Source organism: Chinchilla lanigera, unplaced genomic scaffold (assembly GCF_000276665.1).
Source record: "Chinchilla lanigera isolate Chin_1 unplaced genomic scaffold, ChiLan1.0 scaffold00023, whole genome shotgun sequence".
In the NCBI taxonomy this organism is placed as follows: Eukaryota; Metazoa; Chordata; class Mammalia; order Rodentia; family Chinchillidae; genus Chinchilla; species Chinchilla lanigera.
The window spans coordinates 19,030,420-19,049,267 of record NW_004955424.1 but is presented as its reverse complement, the minus strand read 5'-3'; the positions used below and the strand labels follow the sequence as shown (position 1 = coordinate 19,049,267).

Genomic DNA, 18,848 nt, shown 5'->3' with positions numbered 1-18,848 from the left:
CTTCCTTCCTTCCTTCCTTCCTTCCTTCCTTCCTTCCTTCCTTCCTTCCTTCCTTCCTCCCTTCCTCCCTTCCTCCCTTCCTCCCTTCCTCCCTCCTTCCCTCTTTCCTACTTAAAAGTTCTCCATTCTTAATCTGCTTGGCTTATACACATTAGCGATTATTAAGCATGTATTAGAAATAAGAAGCTGGGCATGGTGTATTCACCACTTGGGAGGCTGAGGCAGGAGGATCATGTGAGTTCAAGGCCAGCTTGGGCTGCATAGTGAACTCAAGCCCGGAGTGGACTACATAGTGAAACCCTGTCTCAAAAATAAGCCCCCCCCCAAAAAAAACAAAAACAAAAACAAAAAACGAGAAAAAGACAAAGGAAATCCCTGAAGGGTTTCAAAGGGGAGAGTACGATCTCTGTAAGATGTCTGTAATCTACTTTCCAAGCTTCAGCATAGACAGTGTTACATTTGTACTATTTGGTTTAAGCAACAAGTCCAAGGCTCCAACTTTTACCAAAACACACAGTCAGGGCGTAACCACCTCTGTTCTAATCTGGAAGTGGTGAATTACAGATGTGCACCGCCATGCCCAACACTTGGGAGGCTGAGGCAGGAGGATTGTTGCCAGTTTGAGACCAGCCTGAGCTACAAAGTGAGCTCAAGGCCAGCCTGAACTGCATAGTGAGACTCTGTCTCAAAAAGACAAAAAAGAAAAAAAAAAATTCTGTAACATAAAATCCCCAATGTCAAGAGTACAGTTTGCTGAGCTTTGACAAATATGCACACTCCCAAAATCACAGTGAGAGTCGAGACGTGGAACATGCCCATCACCCCCAGAGTTTCTTCCTTCCCGTGCAGTTGACCCCCTTGCCCTGCTCGTGGCCCCTGACGCTCACAGATCTGCTTCTGTCTCCTGAGGAACCCACAGTTGGCAGTCCCTGGAGTCTGGCTCCTTTCACCTGGCAGTGCGTTGAGAGTTGTCTGTGTTGCAGTGTGCGTCAGCAGCTCACCCTTCACACAGCTGAGCAGAGGTCGACCGAGTGGAGGCAGCACAATTTGTTTGCTGCTGTGCTAGCTGACAGCTGGGCTCTTTCTGGCTTTGGTTATTATTGAGAAATCTGCTATGAGCATGCGTACAGACCTTTGTATGGATATATGTTTTCAATTCTCTTCATTCAAAAATCTAGGAGTAAAATTAATGTTTGACTAAGGTTATGTGGTGAATATATATTTAAATTTATAAGAAACAAGCTGGGTGTGGTGGCGTATGCCTATAATCCCACCAGCCCAGCAGGAGGATTGCTAGTGTGAGCCCAGCCTGGGCAATTTAGCAATTTAGCAAGACCCTCTCTCAAAATAAAAGATAAAAAGGGCTGAGGATATAGCTCAAGGTGAAGGCCTTGGGTTCAGTCCCCAGTACACACGTGTACACACACACACACACACACACACACACACACACACACGCTATGTTTTTAAAAAGTATCTATATTCCCACCAACAAAGTATATGCTTTCTGTTAACTCAGACATCCTTACTAATGCTTCATGTTGTCAGTCTTCATAGTTTTAGCTATTTGAATGAACTTCTATGTAGTGGAGCCTCATTATTCCTTTTTTTTTTTTTTTTTAGACAGGGTCTTGCTATGTAGATTAGGCTGGACTTGAACTCATGGTGATCCTCCTGCCTCAGCCTCCCAAGTGCTGGGATTACAGGCGTGCACCACCACACCCGGCTCTCATTATTGCTTTAATTTGCATTGCCCTAATGACTAATGATGTTGAGCACCTCTGCACAGGTTTTTCATTTTTGCATCTTTTATGAAGTATTGGTTCATTTCTTTTGCCCACTCCCCCCTCGTGTTTTGTTTTGTTTTTTTCCTGGTACCAGGAATTGAACTCACAACCTTGCACTTGCCAGGCAGGTGCTGTGCCGCTGAGCTAAATCCCCAGCCCCAGCCCCCCTTGTGTTGTAAGAGATCTTGATCTTGTACCCTGACACCAGCCTTTTGCCGGATATTTGTTTGGCAAATATTTTCTCTTGGTTTTAGCTTTCCTTCTAGATTCTTTAATTGTCTCTTTTTGATTTTGTTTCTAAACTGTGTCTTTGCAAGAGTAAAATCTAAAATTCTAATAATGCTAAATTTGTCTATTTTTCTTTTTGTGTCTTATTTAAAAAGTCTTTGCCGAACCCAAGGCTACAAGATTATTTTCCTGTGTTTTCTGCTGGCAGTTCTGCAATTTTATCTCTTGCGTGTAGCGCTATAGTCTGATTTATCTTAATTTATGTATATGGTGTGAGGTAAGGGTTGAGTGTTAGGGGTTTTACCCCAGGTGCATTTTCCAGGGCTCAGTGTCTGCTGTCAGGTGATGACTGCTTTACCAAAGAAGCAGTGTGCGTGCTTCCAATATGCTCCTTGAAAGGCTGTAGAAGCAGTCCCTGGTGGGGGAATTTGTGGACAAAGTATATTATTTAGGAAATTATTCTAGCAAACTACTATGGAGGACGGGAAGAAAGAGGGGAAAGGAAGACAGCCACAGCAGGTGCTTTACCAGCCAAGGTACCAGGACAGGTAACGGGAGCTTATTTTCACTCCGAGGTTTTGGAGGGTATTGTAGAAAACACACCACCTGCATAAGCTCCCCTAGAGGTGAGGGAGCCGGGGTGCTCGTGCACCAGTGCCTGCCATCCTTGGCCTGTTTTTCACTCCCCCACAGGACTGAGTACCAAACCCAGAGCCTTCACGTTGAGCTACACCCCAGCTCTTTTCTTTTTGTAATTTTTAAAATTTTCATATTGAGACAGGGTTGTCTAAGCTGGATTTGAGCTTGTGAGCCTCCTGCCTCAGCCTCCCAGAGTGCTGGGATGACAGCTGTGCTCCACCACGCCCAGCTTCTCACCCCTGTTTTATCTCCGGGCTCTTGCAGGATGCCTGGCGTGGAGTAGACACCTAGTAACTTTCAGGGAATGAATTTGGCATAAGCAGGCAATGAAAGTGCTGCTAGGTATGAAAATTAGGGGCAAATTTGAATATGTACGGCAAGAAAAATAGCAACAGAGATGCCCAAGAAGAGGCTGGGCATGATGGTGCCTGCCTATAATCCCAGCCCTCATGAGGCTGAGGCAGGAAGATTGAGAGCTCAAGGCCAGCCTGGGCTACATAGCCAGTTTGAGGCCAGACCTACACAGTGAGATCTTGTCTCCAAAAACAAAACAAAACAAGACAAAACAAAAGCCCGCTGACTTATCTTTATAGCTCCAAAATGTCATTGTTAGTTTCAGAATACACTACTGAATGACAAGCAAGTCGATTTGCTTTTAAAATTATTAATTGGAATGGGTAAAAGTCTAAAGGTCTTACAGAATGCTGGAGGAGGTTTTTTTTTTCCTTTTTAACTCAAGAAAACCTCAGGAGAGAGAAAGAAAAAGCTGATTTTTCAGCTGTTTGTTTTCTTTTCCTCCCAGCACTCTGAGGTTTCTGCATGCTATTTAAATAGGGCCAAGAATCCCTGGCTTGGGTTCGGTCTTTCCTTGGGGGCAGAAGTCCCCTCTCAGGCCTCCAGGGTCTGTCCAGCCTGCAGTCTCCAAACATGTGCTGACTAGTTTAGAAACGATCTTTTTGGTTGACCAGCTCCAGGCACGCATGTTCTCTGGCGGAAGGCAGCACAGTTTCCATTTGCAAGAGAGGAGGATGCTTCCAGAAACTTCTCAGGAGAGAAGGCGATCTTTGCACCAATGTGCAGAGTTGCATCTGGTTTTTTGTGGGGAACCTTCCTTGTCTCCCTCCTTCCCTCCCTTTCTTTCTTTCTTTCTTTTTTTGTCTTTTTGAGGCAGGGTCTCGCTATGCAGTTCAAGCCGGACTTGAGTTCACTTTGTAGCCCAGGCTGGTCTCGAACTTACAACGATCCTCCTGCCTCAGCCTCCTGAGTGCTGGGATTACAGGCATGTGCCACCTGGCGATTTTTTCCTTCCTTCCTTCCTTCCTTCCTCCCTCCCTCCCTCCCTCTCTCCCTTCCTTCCTTTCTTTCTTTTCATCTTTTTCTTTCTTTTCTTTTGAGGCATAAAGGGACTTACTAGGTAGAATTTAAAAAATACACACTCAAAAAATAGTGTGGTCCCTCAACCCTCAAAAGGGAGCTCTCTCTCTCCCTATCTTTTCCTCTCTCCTTCCTTTCTCCTTGTCTTTCTGCCCTCTCTCCTGCTGGAGCTAGTTTTCTGTTCTTCGGTAAACAATGGGGAGGCACAAATACTCTTTGCTGAGAGACTATCCCAGGCTAAAAAAATTGAGTCGAGCCAAAGGAATAAAATTTGGGAATTCATTTTCCGCAAGCTGAATGGACACGTCACTCCTCTGTGTCCTGCGCTCTGGCATGTTCATGTAGGAAGCCCCAGCAAGCCGAGCTAATTATTAACCGAGATGTTCTGTCAAGAAAAATGACTTGGAACTAATATTAAAATAGTCACCTGTAAATGCCCTTCTCCCCCGACGAATGCCAACAGTCTGTTAACCAGCGACTGGGTGTGACAGTGAGCCCTCCTGCCCACTGGGCACAGCGGTTGAACTGACTCTGTGGGCAATGGGAGTGAGGGGAAGGGTTTGAAATTTTCGAAAAATGTTTCATGTGGTAGATCAGAAGCTGACCAATAAAATATTGCAACATTTATACCAACCAACCCTATGGTTATGGTTGCAACTGACAGTAATTATATCTCATTTTCATTTCATTTATTTTTAAAGAGCTCAGAGATTTCCCTTTCAGCTAAAAACAGTCCAGGGCATTTCATGGATGACCAGGGGAGGGGAGGAGGTGCTTTGTTAGTAAACAGGCAGGATGTTCAGTTAGTCCACGACAGCTAAGAACAGGACTGACGCCCCTTCAGGAACAAATACTGTCTAAAGATTTTTGTCTAAGAAAAGCCAGTGCAGCTGGATGTGGCTGTACATACCTGTAATTTTAGCTACCTGGGAGGCTGAGGCAGGAGAATCACAAATTGGAGCCCAGTCTGGGCATCTTAGTGAGGCCCCATCTCAAAAAATACAAAGGGCTGGGGATGTAGCTCAGTGTGAAGGCCCTGGGTTCAGCCCCTAACACTGTAACAATAACAACAACAATAACAAATTTTTTGAAAAGAAAAATGTTATGTATCCTGTTGTTATTTGTAGCAAAACACAATAATTTCTATAAACCTGAACATGTTAGACCAAAGTTAAATCCAGCTGTATAAAGAAGGAACATCAGGGCTGGGGATTTAGCTCAGCAGCACAGCGCCTGCCTGGCAAGCACAAGGTTGTGAGTTTGATTCCCGTTACCGGAAAAAACCCTCCAAAATAAATAAATAAAATAAAATAAAGAAGGAACATCCTCGCTGGGCGTAGTGGTGCACACCTGTAATCCCAGCACTCTGGAGGCTGAGGCAGGAGGATCGTTGCGAGTTCGAGACCAGCCTGGGCTACAAAGTGAGCTCAAGGCCAGCCTGAACTGCATAGTGAGACCCTGTCTCAAAATGACAAAAAACAAAAACAAACAAAAAAGAAAGAACATCCTTGTCCTTGTTTGTGCTTTGGGGCCTCCCCAGTGGGACTCCAAACTCCTTTCCCTGCCCTGTTTACCACTCTTCTCCACATTAAACCATTTCTCAAGCAAACTCTATGCCTGGGCCATGGATTAACCACCAATGGGCCTCGTCTTGGCCTTTAGGACGGTGACGGGTACGTGTGATTCCTAGGACGCTCGAACTGTGTGGTGCCATCACGCTCAGTAGCTCAGCATATTTCTAACCTAATTTTACACACGGGGCACTGATTTTCCCACTAAAGAGCTGCTGAACAACCAAGTTATTTTTAATCCACGCAGGGCCTCGCTCAAGCTAGGAGAGCGCTCGGTCCCTGAGCTCGACCCCAGCCCCCCTGCAAGGCAAAGGAGAAACCACAGCATCTGGGTAAAGACCATATCTCTCTTCCATTTTGATGTAAAAATCCAATTTTCAGCTGAGCACAAGGCTGCCCTGGTACAGCCTCCCTGGAGGTCACTGCACCCTCCGCTACTGCAGGTCTGGGCAAGGGACAGGGAGGTGTGCAGCCCCCAGGCCGGCCCTGGAAGGGAGGGGGTGGCCGGACTGGCCTGTCCTTTGCGCTGCCGCTGGGAAAGAAGTTGACTTCCGTGACACATGTGGACCATGCAGACGGGGACCTGCACCCGAGGGAAAACTTAACCCCGCACCATCTTCCCCCACACCTTGCCTCTAGGGGCCCCCAAGTTTATCCTTGAGGGGCAGAGCGGAGGCTTCTCTCCCATCTCCGCACAGGGCTGCCTGTGAGGAAACTCTTTCTCCTCTGCGAAGCTTGTCTTCCAGCGGTTGGCATCCTGTGCAGTGGGCGGAACAGGCCTGGTTCTGTAACACCGCTGCCCTGGACAGCCTGGGTCCCCAGCCTGGAGCTGCGCTGCTGCCCCCATCGCGTGAATTCGACTCTCGAAAAGCAGCGCTGAGTTCTATTGTTTAAACACCAGGACGTCAGACCTCTTTTGGAGCAGCCAAACCTGGGTCTCCCACTGGAGAATTTCGTGGAGTTAGCGAGGAGCTGCAGTGAAGCACTTCCCTGCCCTGGGTGTGGCCCGCATGCCCGCAGTCCCAGCTACCTGGGGCGCTGGAACAGGGAGGATTTCAAATGTGAGGCCAGCCTGGGGACTCAGTGAGGCCCTGTGTCAGAACAAATAAAGAAGGGGGCTGAGGGTTCAGCTCAGCAGTACAGTTTTTGCCTAGGGAGCTCGAGGCCCTGGGTTAAATCCCCACTAGTGCAAAAACCAGCTAAGCACCCAGCCGACCAACTGACCCCGCCCGTGTGGTACACTACAGGAGTTTTGCTTTACCTGGAAACACGAAGTCCAAGGTGCATTTTTCCAGTTTCATCAGATTCTCGTTTTGTGTAAGAATATTCTTATTAGATCTTGGGGTTCTGCACTAAACCCCAAAATAAAGCTTGCTGATCTCTGTGGAAGCCACTGGTGCTGATGAAGTTGGGGTAACGAGCTACAGAAAGGGGGAGACAGGTGGGACCACGGGCCTCGCAGCAGCCTGGTCAAATGAGTGGCTGAGTCAGAAGCCACGGCCTTTGCAGCAGCGCTGCTCAGCCAGTTAGGAAAAGCGGCCGGGGCGTCGCCCGAGCTTGGTGCAGCGGAGGGGAGCGTCGCCAGGTTCCCTTGCCCTGAGGCTGTGGAGGGACGGCAGGGAGCGGGCCTGGGGTCTCCCGAGGTACACAGCCTTGGGGAGCACATGCCGGGCCCTCCGCAGGCTGAGGCCGTTAAACTTTGGGTTCCCCGAGTCCCCTTTGCTCTGAGGTCCTCTCACCTCTGGGCCTCCCGCTGCAGTCTGGCTTCACGCCTGGCGCTCCTGTAATGAAAGCGCTGATCACAGAGGTCATGGAGCACATTTCTGGTCTTTGTGCTGTGGACGGCCCAGGGCCGTGAAGACAGTGGCCGTAGGTCAGGATCGGGCTCCCCAGATGCCAGCGCAGGCTGAAGGGTGTCAGCGGCTCCCTTGCTGGTGTTGGCCTCAGGCGGGGCTGCTTGTCGGGAGAGTGAGACCTTCTTCCCCTGGAGAGCCCTCCGGGCTGGCGGGCGTCTGTGGGCCCACTGAAAGGAAGGAAGCTGCAGGAGTCCCTCGGCCCATTGGCCACCGCCTTTTGTTTTCAATGAGCGCAGCACAGGGTGGGAGGGACGCCCTGCCCGGCTCCTGAGGTATTCTGCTGAGGAGTCCGGCCGTAACTGTGCCTCTCTCTTCCCACCCAGAATGGCCTGTTAGAGCAGGAGGGTGCTTTCCGCTCAGAACTTCGTTTCCAATGAGAAAGGCCACCCTTGGCCCAGCAGTGCACTCCTTCTGCCGTGCTTCACCCCAGCAGGTCGCAGCCTGACGACAGGAGGTTGTACTGAACCCCTCAGGGGACCCACTTCTACCCTTGCTGGCTGTCTCCCTGCTGAGGGATGAGGACACAGATTTGGCCAAGAGTAGCATTTTGGCTTTTTCAGAGCGAATGCTACAGTATTCAGTCCTTTTGTCCATGTAGGTTCATTCTATGCTGACATGAAAATCTTAGAGCCAGGTGTGATGGCACATACCTGTAATGCCAGCACTGGGGAGGCTGAAGCAGGAGGATTGCTGTGAGTTCCAGGCAAGCCTGGGCTACACAGTAAATTCAAGACCAGCCTGAACTATGTGACAAGAGCCTGTCTCAAAAAAAAAAAAAAAAAGTTAGCCTTTGACCGTGTTTTTTTTTTTTAACCGAAATTTTCTAACACTATTGGTGATTAATTTTTTTTAAAAAAGCTTTTAATTTTCTAGTCTAAGTTTAGTATAGCTAGATTGTTGCTGTCTTGAGACAGGGTCTCACTAAGTAGTCCAGGCTCAACTTGAACTCGTTGTGTAGCCCAGGCTAGCCTTGAGTTGGTAATCCTTCTGCCTCAGCCTCCCTAGTGCTGGTATTACAGGCATATACCCCATATCCAGCTAGTCAGTCAGTTTTGAGAATAGAATGCTCTGTATTTTCAGCTCGAAATACGGTAGGATGATGACGAGTTGGGAAATCGTACGGCGCAATGAAGTGAGCAAGGGTTTCGGAGGCAGATTTGCAGCTATGTACATGATACAGTACTTTTCTGAGCTGCGATTTATTCGTTCATTCAGAGTGGATTTGGGGGAAAATGAAATACAGCTGGTAGAGCACAGCCAGGGCTTGGGAGACAGGCCGTGAGCAGAGGATGCCCGGCTCCTTCTCTAGGGAGCTGCAGATGCGGGAGCCGAGCACCGCTCAGCTGTAGCCGCTTCAGGACACCTCAGTCCTCAGTGAGCCCCGGTTGAAGGTGATGTGGTAGCCATTGCCTTTCTAGGCTGAGATCTGGGAGATGCTGGCGGAGGCAGGAGTGGGGTGAAGGGGAAGAAAGTATGTGTGTGACTGCCTAATTTTAGGGCATTTAAGGGAAGGAACTATCTTGATGCTAGACAAGAAATATCCCTGCTGGGCTCTGATGATCAATCAGTGTGGCTCTCAATGGCTCCACGCACGGGAGCAGGGCGAGACAGCTGGCTGATGGGATGGGAGTCACAGGAGGCAGTGGGAAAGGCTTCAGGAAGATCCTTCTACCCGTAAACGCCCCAAATGCTGCTTCTCCCACGTGCTAATCTGAAGTAGCTGAAAAACTGCAGGAATTCTCTTGGGAATTCCTGTTTTTTTCTTTTCCTCTTAACATGTCCAGGTGGTGCCCCTTGAAATGGTACCCTGTCTGGGGCTAGTTTGGACAGATCTGGCCAAATTGTTGATGCCTTTATTTGAGCCACAGTCTCTCTCGGGCTCCTCAAATACTTATCTAATTAACCTCCCCCTGTATTGAGCAGCTCCACAATTCTGAACGTATCAGATTGTTGCTACCAGGAGGCCAGCTCTGGGAGTGGAGCCTCCAGCAGCGAGCCGCTGAACACAAGCTTGAGGCGCTTCTCAGTCGGGCAAGGCTCCCGTGCAGCTCCTTGAGAGGCAGGGGCTCAGGAGGCTTCCTCCAGCTCAGAAAGTGTCCTGTGGCTTTAGAGTCGAGCCGAGGCAAGCAAAGCCATCGTGCCAGGGCATCCCACAGGGAAGAAAGAAATTATAAAGGTGATTTTTTTTAAGTAAAAATATTTATTTTCATTTTTTCAAAGATAATCTTTGACTCTCCATGGGTCTTACGCGGTGTGGGAACTGCAGGCAGGAGCTCTGGTTGGGAGGCCCAGGCTGAGCACGGGTTTGCTGAGTGACTGGGGCCTCTCTGGGTGTGGGTACCGTACCGGATACCTGACACAATCGGTTTATAAAAGAAAAGATAATGAATCTACAAATCCGTTCATTTTGACTCAGAGTTCAGTTCATAATTGCTTGGTCCTGTTGCCTTTGGGTGTGTGGTGAGGCAGGATATTATCGTAGTGAAAACCACCTACTTCATGACTAAGAAGAGAGGGGGAGAGAGAGAGAGGGAGGGAGAGAGAGGGAGACAGTGAATGAGTCCGGGGAGGTCCTGGGGTGCCTTCCATGGCACTTCTCCAGTCACCTAAAAACCTCCCAGCACAATGGCAACTTCCTGAAGGCCCCACCAGCTCCCAATAGCGTCACCCTGGGCAGCCAGCCTTTACCACGAAGACCTTGGGAGGACACTTAAGATCCCAACTGTAAGTCAGGCATGGTGGTAAGCATTTGTAAGCCCAGCAATCTGGGAGGCTGAGGCAGGAGGATAGCAAATTCAGGCCCAGCTTGAGCAACATAGTGACTTAGTGATAGCATGTCTCCAAGTTAAGTAAAGAAGGCCGGGGGATATAGCTCAGTGTGCCGGCCCTGGGTTCAATGTCCAGTACCACACCCTGTAACTGTAACACTGAGCTTTGCCTTCTTCCTCTGTTCAGCGAAGCAAACTGGACTCACCATGCAGTCGTCGAGGGAAAAGCATGTGCTGCAGACCGAACTGTGCTGGAAGCCTCAAGCCCTCTGTGGTGCTGTCTGGAGGCGGGACCTCCGGGACACAAAGAGATTTAGATGAGGTCTGAACAACTGTGGAGCCTCATGCTGGGGTCGGTGCAGTTATCAGAAGAGACGGCACAAGACCCCGTTTCCCCCTGCAATCCACGGAAAGAGCTCTCAGCAAACACTGAGTGTGTTGGCCCCTAGGCCTTAGACCGCCCCCCCCCCCGGATTCCAGCGCCGTGGGAGGTGAACGTCTGCTGTGTGCTCACCGGCTCAGGGGTCAGAGGTCTCGAGCACTGCTTGTGTGTCCCGGGCTCTGTTCTCAGACGTGAGGACACAATAATGAGTGGAGCAGACGAGCTTCTCACGGCCCTGTAATTCAGCGGCGAAGAAGAAAACTAATTATGTAAAGGGAACAATCGTGGGCTTCGATAACGCCTCGGAGTTGCAGTGGGCGTGGCCGCAGGTGACGGCGGTTGGCACTCAGGGAAGCTCTGTGGTGCGCCGGTCCATAGCTGCTTCCTGTCGCAGTTCTCGCTCATTGCCAGCTCTGGAAACGTCCCTACCTTTTCTTCTGATTCCCTGGGAAGTATAGGGCATGCCACAGTGATGGCATTTCTTCATTTCTGGGCAAATTCATTTCCTTTGATGGCCCGTCCCTGAAACCCCCTAGGTAGCCTGTCTCTCCCGTACTCAGGGCAGGGATGTGGCACCCGCATTCCGCCCCTTCTTGGGGTGATGGGCTGTGGTCACGGTGACTGTGCCCTGTATCAAGCATCCGTCCTGGGGGTTAGGGGATTTCCCCTTGGCTTTTCAGGCTGTGGACAGTTCCTTTGCCTCCAACAGGGGAGCTGATTTAAGGCATCTGCCTCTGCTCTTCCAGCTGGAGAAATCCTTGCCTTTTAGGGAGTGTGGCCTGCACAGGTTTCAGGCCTTTATGAGCAAACAAAGGACGTGTGGACTGCGGCCCCTTGTTAGCCAGGGCTGGAGGCCTCCTCGTGCCTCTTGCTCCGCAGTCCTTCCAGACCAGCAGGAGACGGGGCAGAAGGCTCTGGAGGTGAGCTGGTTGCCCTTCCACTTTGGTAGTGTTAGTTTTCAAGTCTCTGCTGTTTAGATCCTGATGCTAGACTCAAAGGCCGGATTTATAAGGCCAGGAGACTCCAACATGACCAGTGACTCACGTACTTTCATGTTTCTTGGCCCTGGCCTGTTGGCAGTTTCTGGACCAGCTCATAACCACTTTCCTGGAGCCAGTACAGGTACAGGAAAGGAGCTGGGAGGACAGGGAAGGGGTGGGCAGCTTGCCTGAGCCTGAGCCCCAGCCCGGACCTGTGATGTGGTCAGGCTGCTGTGCACCCAGCTGGGCAGGCCCTGCCAGCCCCGGGCAGACAGGCCAGGGCACACACCTCACGGTGCCCACCGGCGCCTGGAAGAGCTCCTGGGTCCCCTGCAGGGGGGGCGGCTGGCCCGTCTGCTCGCTGTGCCCCTTGGGCGTGCTCTGTGAGGTGGAAGCCGTCAGAGGGGGAAAGAGCAGTGCGTGTCGGAAAGACTCCTGTAAACGTGCGCTCGGCGCTGTGACCTCCTGTGCGGCCCTTCTGCAGCCGGGATGGCCTCGGTCTGGTTTTACAGATCTCCCGAAGAGGGCTGTGTTAGTTTCTGAGAGCCTCTTGAATCCCAAACTGCAGATCATGACCCACAGTGGAGTGAAACTAATCCAGCAGGTTACAAGCAACACAGAAGGAAAAAAGCTATCACCGCACGAACGTGAATCGTTCAGGGGCAGTAGTGGCTTTGCGGCCGTGTAAGAGAATGCTTTTGTTCTTAGGAGATGCACAGTGAAGTATTTTAGGTGGCAGGTATCATGAAGCCTGCAATCTACTTTCAAATAATTACACCAAAAACTGTCTATGTTTGTGTGTGTGTGTGTGCATGGGTGTGTACTCAGGAGAAAGGCAGAGTGACAAGATGTTAACTGTTCGTAAGGCTGGCTCAGTAGTTCTCAAAGAGCAATGAATTCACCTACCGGGGGTGCCTGGCAAGATCTAGCGCCAGTTTTCCTTGTACAAACTGGTGTGTGGATGGGGTACTAATGGTGCCTTGTGGGTAAAGGCTAAGGAAACCTCTAAGCTGGGCATGGTGACGCATGCCTGTAATCCCAGCACTGGGGAGGCTGAGGCAGGAGGATTATTGTGAATTTGAGACCAGCTGGGACTACAAAGTGAGCTCAAGGCCAGTCTGAACTGCATAGCCAGACCCTGTCTCAAAAAGACCAAAAAAAAAAAAAAAAAGGCTAAGGAACCGCTAAATATCCTACAATGCACAGAACAGCTCTCCACAGCAAGGAATTATCCAGCCCCAAGGATCACTTGTGCCGCAGTTGAGGAACTCTGCTGTAGGTGAAGGGTATTTCTGTATTATTCTTTCAACTCTTCTGTAAGTTAGAAAATTTTCAAAAATAAACCAAGAAACAAAAGTAGACTAACAAAAGAACTGAAAGGCCAAAAGTCCTTTGCGGGTTGCCATAGCAAGGATAATTATTGTTTGATAAAACTTGTTTTGCTTCGGTCATGTATCTCATGTTTGTTTAGCCTGGATTGCAAAATAAAAAGCATTTCTCGTGGGGATTGTCCTCAAAACCTGGAAAAATTCTGCTTCAGCAGGAACCATCTGACTGCCTTGCTGTTGGCGAGATAGAAGAGCTCGTCAACCCCCGCCCGCTTGCAGCTGTGCGAGCGATATTCTGCTCTTTTGTACTTACGGTGTGCCATGCGCGTGCTAAGCGGTTCACATGCGTGATCTCGTTTGACCTCACAAGAACCTTTGTGACGTGGGTATTATTCCGATCCTCATCCTGCAGACAAACTGCGGCTTAGGGATGTAAAACTGAGGGCCCTGGCCACGCAGCTCATAAATGACAGAGCAGAGATTTGAGTCTCTTAGATCCCACAACAAGCTCTGACTCTCTGCTCTGTTCTGCCTTTAAAGCGCGCGGATCCTGCAAAGTCGGTGGTGCTTGCTTCGGAAGCGAGGGGAGCTTAGCCTCCCGGAGGACACAGCGTGCTCGCGGCGGGTGGGCGCCCTCCCGTCCTGGACCGCTGGGCCCCATCACCTGCAGGTGGCGTGTGTGAGCTCCAGCACTGGGGGTCAGAACGAACAAGGGGCTCATCTTGCTGCGATGAAAACTTGCCTGGAAAATAACCTTTAGGGCTGCGTGGCAAGAAGGCAGTACGTGATCAGGGAAGCGTTTGCCTACAATTCCAGCTTGATGGAGTCAAAGCTAAGCACAGACCACGAGTTAAGTGCGAAGCTTCAGGCTCAGTTAGGCCGAGCACAGTCTTGGGAGAAGGGCTGACCGGATGGCTTCACTCAGAGAACACTGGAATCTGATCCTTTTTCTTTCTTGAGGTGCTGGGGATTGAACCCAGGGCATTCACACCGAGCTACATCCCCAGCCTGGTTTTTTTTTTTTTTTTAATTTATTTTTTTATTTTTTATTTTGAGACAGAGTCTCACAAAGTTGCCCAGGCTAGCTTCCAACTTGTGATCCTCTTGCCTCAGCCTCCCAGAATGCTGGAATCACAGGCGTGTGCCACCATGCCTGGCTGAGACTTCTGATCTTAGTTAACTCAGTGGTTTAAAAATCTCTCACATGGGCCTGGCCTGTGGCTTAGTGGTAGAGCATTTATCTGGCATGTGCAAGGGCCCTGGGTTGATTCCCAACAAGCAACAACAACGAAAAAGCTTTCATCTTCAGGTGTCTGGGCTCCTTGGTGGGTGCTATGTGTTCCCACCGTGGCTTTTACTTTGGTGGGCTGCTTGCCACAGGTGGTTGTGCAAGCTGCGGGGAGGAACTGTGCCAATTTAATGCTGGCCACGAGCTGTTCCATCTCCACTTGGCTCAAGAGCACCTAAAGGCGGCCGGGGGGATCCCGAGTGAGGAGAGACAGGAGGCCTGGGGCCGTTCCAGGCAGGCTTGTTCTTTGTCCCCGTCGCTCTTGCTGCCCGTCCTCTGGGCTTCTAGCGTCGGGCGTGGGACCAGAGCTGGGGTCTTTCAAGACGAGAGGAAAGGGGCCTCCTGAGCGCCGAGTGTTCTCTTTGCAGGATTGCGGGAGCCTCATCATGCCAGCTCTGCTCCTGTCCGCTACCACAGTGCTCAGCCCAGAATTTTAGGGTTTATGTCTAAAACCTCCACCTCTCCTGTTGCTACCTTGCGGGGGTGAGCGATGATTCGCTTACATTTCGTGAACTTGACAACGCCCCACTTTGACTCTTACGTCACAGGGAGCTGCAGTCACAAGGCCCTCCGAGGTGCACAGTTTCCCCAGAACTGAGACCGAGCTTGAGTCACTGCGTGGTTTGTGAGTAGGTGGGGAAACCGTGCAGTCGCATCCTCCTCTGCTCCCTCACTTTTCAAAAAAGTTGTGGTAAAATGTGCACAGCATAAAATGTACCATGTTAGCCATTTGATAATTTATTTTTTGAGGCAGGATCTCACTATATAGTTCGAGCTGGCCTTGAACTCACTGTGTGGCCCAGGCTGGCCTCAAACTTGCAGCAATTCTCCTGCCTCAGCCTCCCAAAGTGCTAGGATCACAGGCCTGCGCCACCACGCCTGGCTCCCATGTCAGCCATTTTAAAAGTGTAAGTTCAGTGGCACGAAGGACGTTCACACTGTGTAACCATCACCACCACACACCCCTCTGGAGCCTGTCTCCCACCCCAGTCTGGCAGGCGCTTGTGCCACTGAGCCATATCCCCGCCCCCCCCTTTTTTTTTTGGTACTGGGAATCGAACTCAAGACCTCGAGCTTGCCAGTCTCCCACCCAAGTCTAACTAGACTCCATCTGTGTCTCTTCCCACATCAGACGAGACTGGGCGTGTTCAGGGCAGTGTAGCTGTGCAGATCTTCCAGAAGTGTTCTAATCTTCCAAAACTTTCTCCCCACTTAAAAATATTGAGCTATAATTTCCATGCCATGAAATACACCCTTTTTCAAGGTCCGACCTGGTGGTTTTCAGTTTATTCACAAGGTTGTTTGGCCATCGTCACTGTCTAATCGCAGAACTTTTTTTTTTTGGTCTTTTTTTTTTTTTTTTTTTTTTGGTTTTTCTCTGGTACGGGGAACCGAACTCACGACCTTTCACTTGCCAGGCAGGTGCTTTGCTGCTGAGCTAAATCCCCAGCCCCTTTTGGTCTTTTTGAGGCAGGGTCTCGCTATGCAGTTCAGGCGGACCTTGAGCTCACTTTGCAGCCCAGGCTGGTCTTGAACTCGCATTGATGCTCCTGCCTCAGCCTCCCGAGTGCTGGCATTACAGGCATGCGCCACCACGCCCGGCTGCAGAACATTTTTATCCTGGGTCACTTCACTCTGGCTTTCTGCACAGCACCATCCTCCTGGGACCCGCTCTTCCCTGGACTTTTCTCCCTCACAGCTGACCCCCAGCTGTGAGCCTGGGTGCTGACATCCTCCTGACTGTCTGGCGGTGTCAGCCAGTGGTGACTGTGGCACGATTATCCACCTACTGGCCGACAACCACGACACATATTGATTTAGAGATGTGACAAACGTGTCTTGAAATTGGGGAGCTCAAGAGTTGCTTTCCAGCTCTACCCCCAAAGTGCCACATCTGCTGTGACTCACCCGCCCTCAGATCTCTGGTGGCATCATTTGCACCACTTTGAATCCCGTGGTGCTTGGTCAGAATCCCGCACACTGTCCCCACGGCAGCCTCACGTTATCTGTGCTGGTCTGCAGTTGTCTCCCTCCCTGGACCAGGAGCCCTCTTGGGGAACAGGCAGAAGCATATTATTCATATGTATGATCCACGGTGCCTAGTTCTGAATATGGAATAAGTGCTTAATAAATATTTATTGACTCAGCGATGATCACAAGAGCCCAGGGATTATAGCCGGCTGGGGGAACATGCTGGCCTGAAACTTCTGGGACTCAAGGTTGTCTACTGGTAAGATTACAGAGCACTCCCTAGGCCATTTGGAGTCATCCAACTTAAAATGAGGTGAAGGGAACATAACCTGAGGAGCTGGCTCTTTTCTCCTGTTGCTTCCGCTTGTGCGCAGAAGGACTGATAACACTGAGTTTCTGTGGGCTGGGGATGCTGCTCCACGGTAGAGCACTTGCCCAGAATGTACAAGGTCCTGGGTTAAGGCCCCAGCACTGCCAAAAAAAAGAATAAAAAAAGATACAGCAGCTTTGTTAGCTGGGCGTTTGGGGCAGCATCTTCTCCAGTTTCCCACGGCTGGATGCTCTTACCAGCGACGTGGATCTGCAGGTTGCTGGGACCTCTGTCCAGGTGCCCTGGAGATGAAAGCTGCACCGGCAGCTGCTACGTCACATCAGGGGTGAAGCGGGGGTGCTCAGCAGGTCAAGCAGGGCTGTTATCATTGACCTTAAACACGAGGAAGTACTGCCACACGGCAGGCGATGCAGAAACACAGGCATTTGAGCGGAATGATGTTCACGTGAGACACACCAAACGGCCGCCTTCTTCCGCCTGTGGGGGTCAGTCGGCATCTTAATTTTTTTCCTTGGCATTTGTTTGGGTTTATTTGTTCATTTAAGTCTAGGGTGTGAAAACTGGCCCAGGAGGCAGGTTCAGCCCACTGCCTGCGTTTGTAAATGAAGAACGCCATGCTGGAGGGAGTACGTCTGCACACGGAGAAGATCCACTGTCTGTCCCTTGACAGGAAGTTTGCTGACTCCTGATCTAGCTTATGCTCCAGCGAAAGCAAAAACAGCATCTTCAATTGCCTTTTTTTCTCTCTTTTTTTTTTTTTGTGGTTCTAGGGATTGAACCAAGTGCCTTTGCATGGAGCTACATCCCTAGCATTTTTACATTTTTATTTTGAGACAGGTTCTCACTAAATTCCCAAGGCTGGGCTTAAACTTGGGTTACAGATGTGTGCCACCATGCCCAGCTCAAATTTTTAATGATCCCCTTCTACTACTTTTATACTAAGAAAGACTATTTTGTAATATTAAATAATTTTTACATTAAACTATTTTATGACATTAAAAAACAACTGTTTTGAATTATAAACGTCCACATGACTAATATAAATATTTTGAAAAACACAGAGAAGCAAAAAGTAAATTAAAACCACCTACTGGGCATGGTGGTGCACACCTGTAATCCCAGCACTCAGGAGGCTGAGACAGGAGGATCGTTGGAGTTCAAAACCAGCCTGGGCTACAAAGTGAGCTCAAGGCTAGTCTGAACTGCATAGCAAGACCCTGTCTCAAAAAGACATAAATGAAAACAAACAAACAAAAAAAACCCACCTATAATTCAGAAAATAGAAAGATATTCCTTGTGTATGGGTAGGAAGAACCAACATTGTGAAAATGGCCATACTCCCAAAAGTGTTGTACCGATTCAATGCAATCCCAATTAAAATACCATTAGTATACCTCACAGGTCTGGAGAAAACATTCCTAAAATTGATCTGGAAGCAGAAGAGATCTAGAATAACAAAAAAATCCTGGGCAACAAAGGCAAGGCAGGAGGCATCACAATCCCTGACTTGAAATTATACTACAAAGCTACTCTGATAAATTCAGCACAGTACTGGCAAAAAACAGATCTGAGGATCAATGGAACAGATTAGATGATGCAGACACAACTACAAACACACTCAGTCACCCAATCTTTGACAAAGGGGCCAAGTATGTTCACTGGAAGAAAGACAGCCTCTTTAATAAATGGTGGTGGAAAAACTGGCTTTCTACATGCCAAAGACTAAAACTAGACCCACTGTCTTTGTTACTTTTCTCTCATTGCTGACACAAAATACCCAGTGCCAAAAATTAAGGAACGAAAGGTTTATTTAGTTCACTGTCTGTGAAGGTTTCAGTCTGTAATCGGCTGGCTCCAAGGCAGAGTGGCACATGGCACAGGACAACTGTTCATGGCGGCAGAAAACAGCAAAAGCAGCAAGAGGAAAAGGGAGGAAAAGGGAGGAAAAGCAGAGAGCAAACTCCTTCCCTCCCTTACATTGTATGCAAGGGTGGGTGTAGCACTCACACCCACCAATCAATCCCAAACTCTAAAAACCCGCCCCATGACTGCATGTGTCTTTGAGAGGACACCCAGACACAAACCGGAACACCCATGTCTATCACCATGCACCAAACTAAAGTCAAAATGGAGCAAAGATCTAAATATTAAACAGAAACACTAAATCTACTGGAAGAGAAAGTAGGTAGAAATCTTGAAGACATAGAGGTAGGCAGAGAGTTCATGAACAAAAACCAAACTGCATGGGAAATACTTCAAAGAATCAACAACTGGGATCTTATCTTATTGAAAAGCTTTTGCACATCAAAAGAAATCACCAACAGAGTAAAATGAAATCCCATGAA

The 18,848-nt window shown here is 49.4% G+C and overlaps 1 long non-coding RNA gene across 3 annotated transcripts; it reads right to left on the bottom strand.

Annotated features, from left to right (window-relative positions):
• Positions 1–9,668: 9,668 nt before the first annotated feature.
• On the bottom strand, positions 9,669–13,280 carry LOC102029199. Of its 3 annotated transcripts, none has more exons than XR_001234134.1 (4): positions 13,227–13,280; positions 10,738–10,840; positions 10,430–10,620; positions 9,669–9,958 (listed from the first exon to the last, which is right to left on the bottom strand). It is a non-coding gene; the product is annotated as an uncharacterized LOC102029199 (long non-coding RNA). The 3 variants fall into 3 exon arrangements; XR_001234132.1 differs by having other exon boundaries at positions 10,738–11,050; positions 13,227–13,277; XR_001234133.1 differs by lacking the exon at positions 13,227–13,280 and having other exon boundaries at positions 10,430–10,517; positions 10,738–10,830.
• Between the last annotated feature and the right edge of the window lie 5,568 nt (positions 13,281–18,848).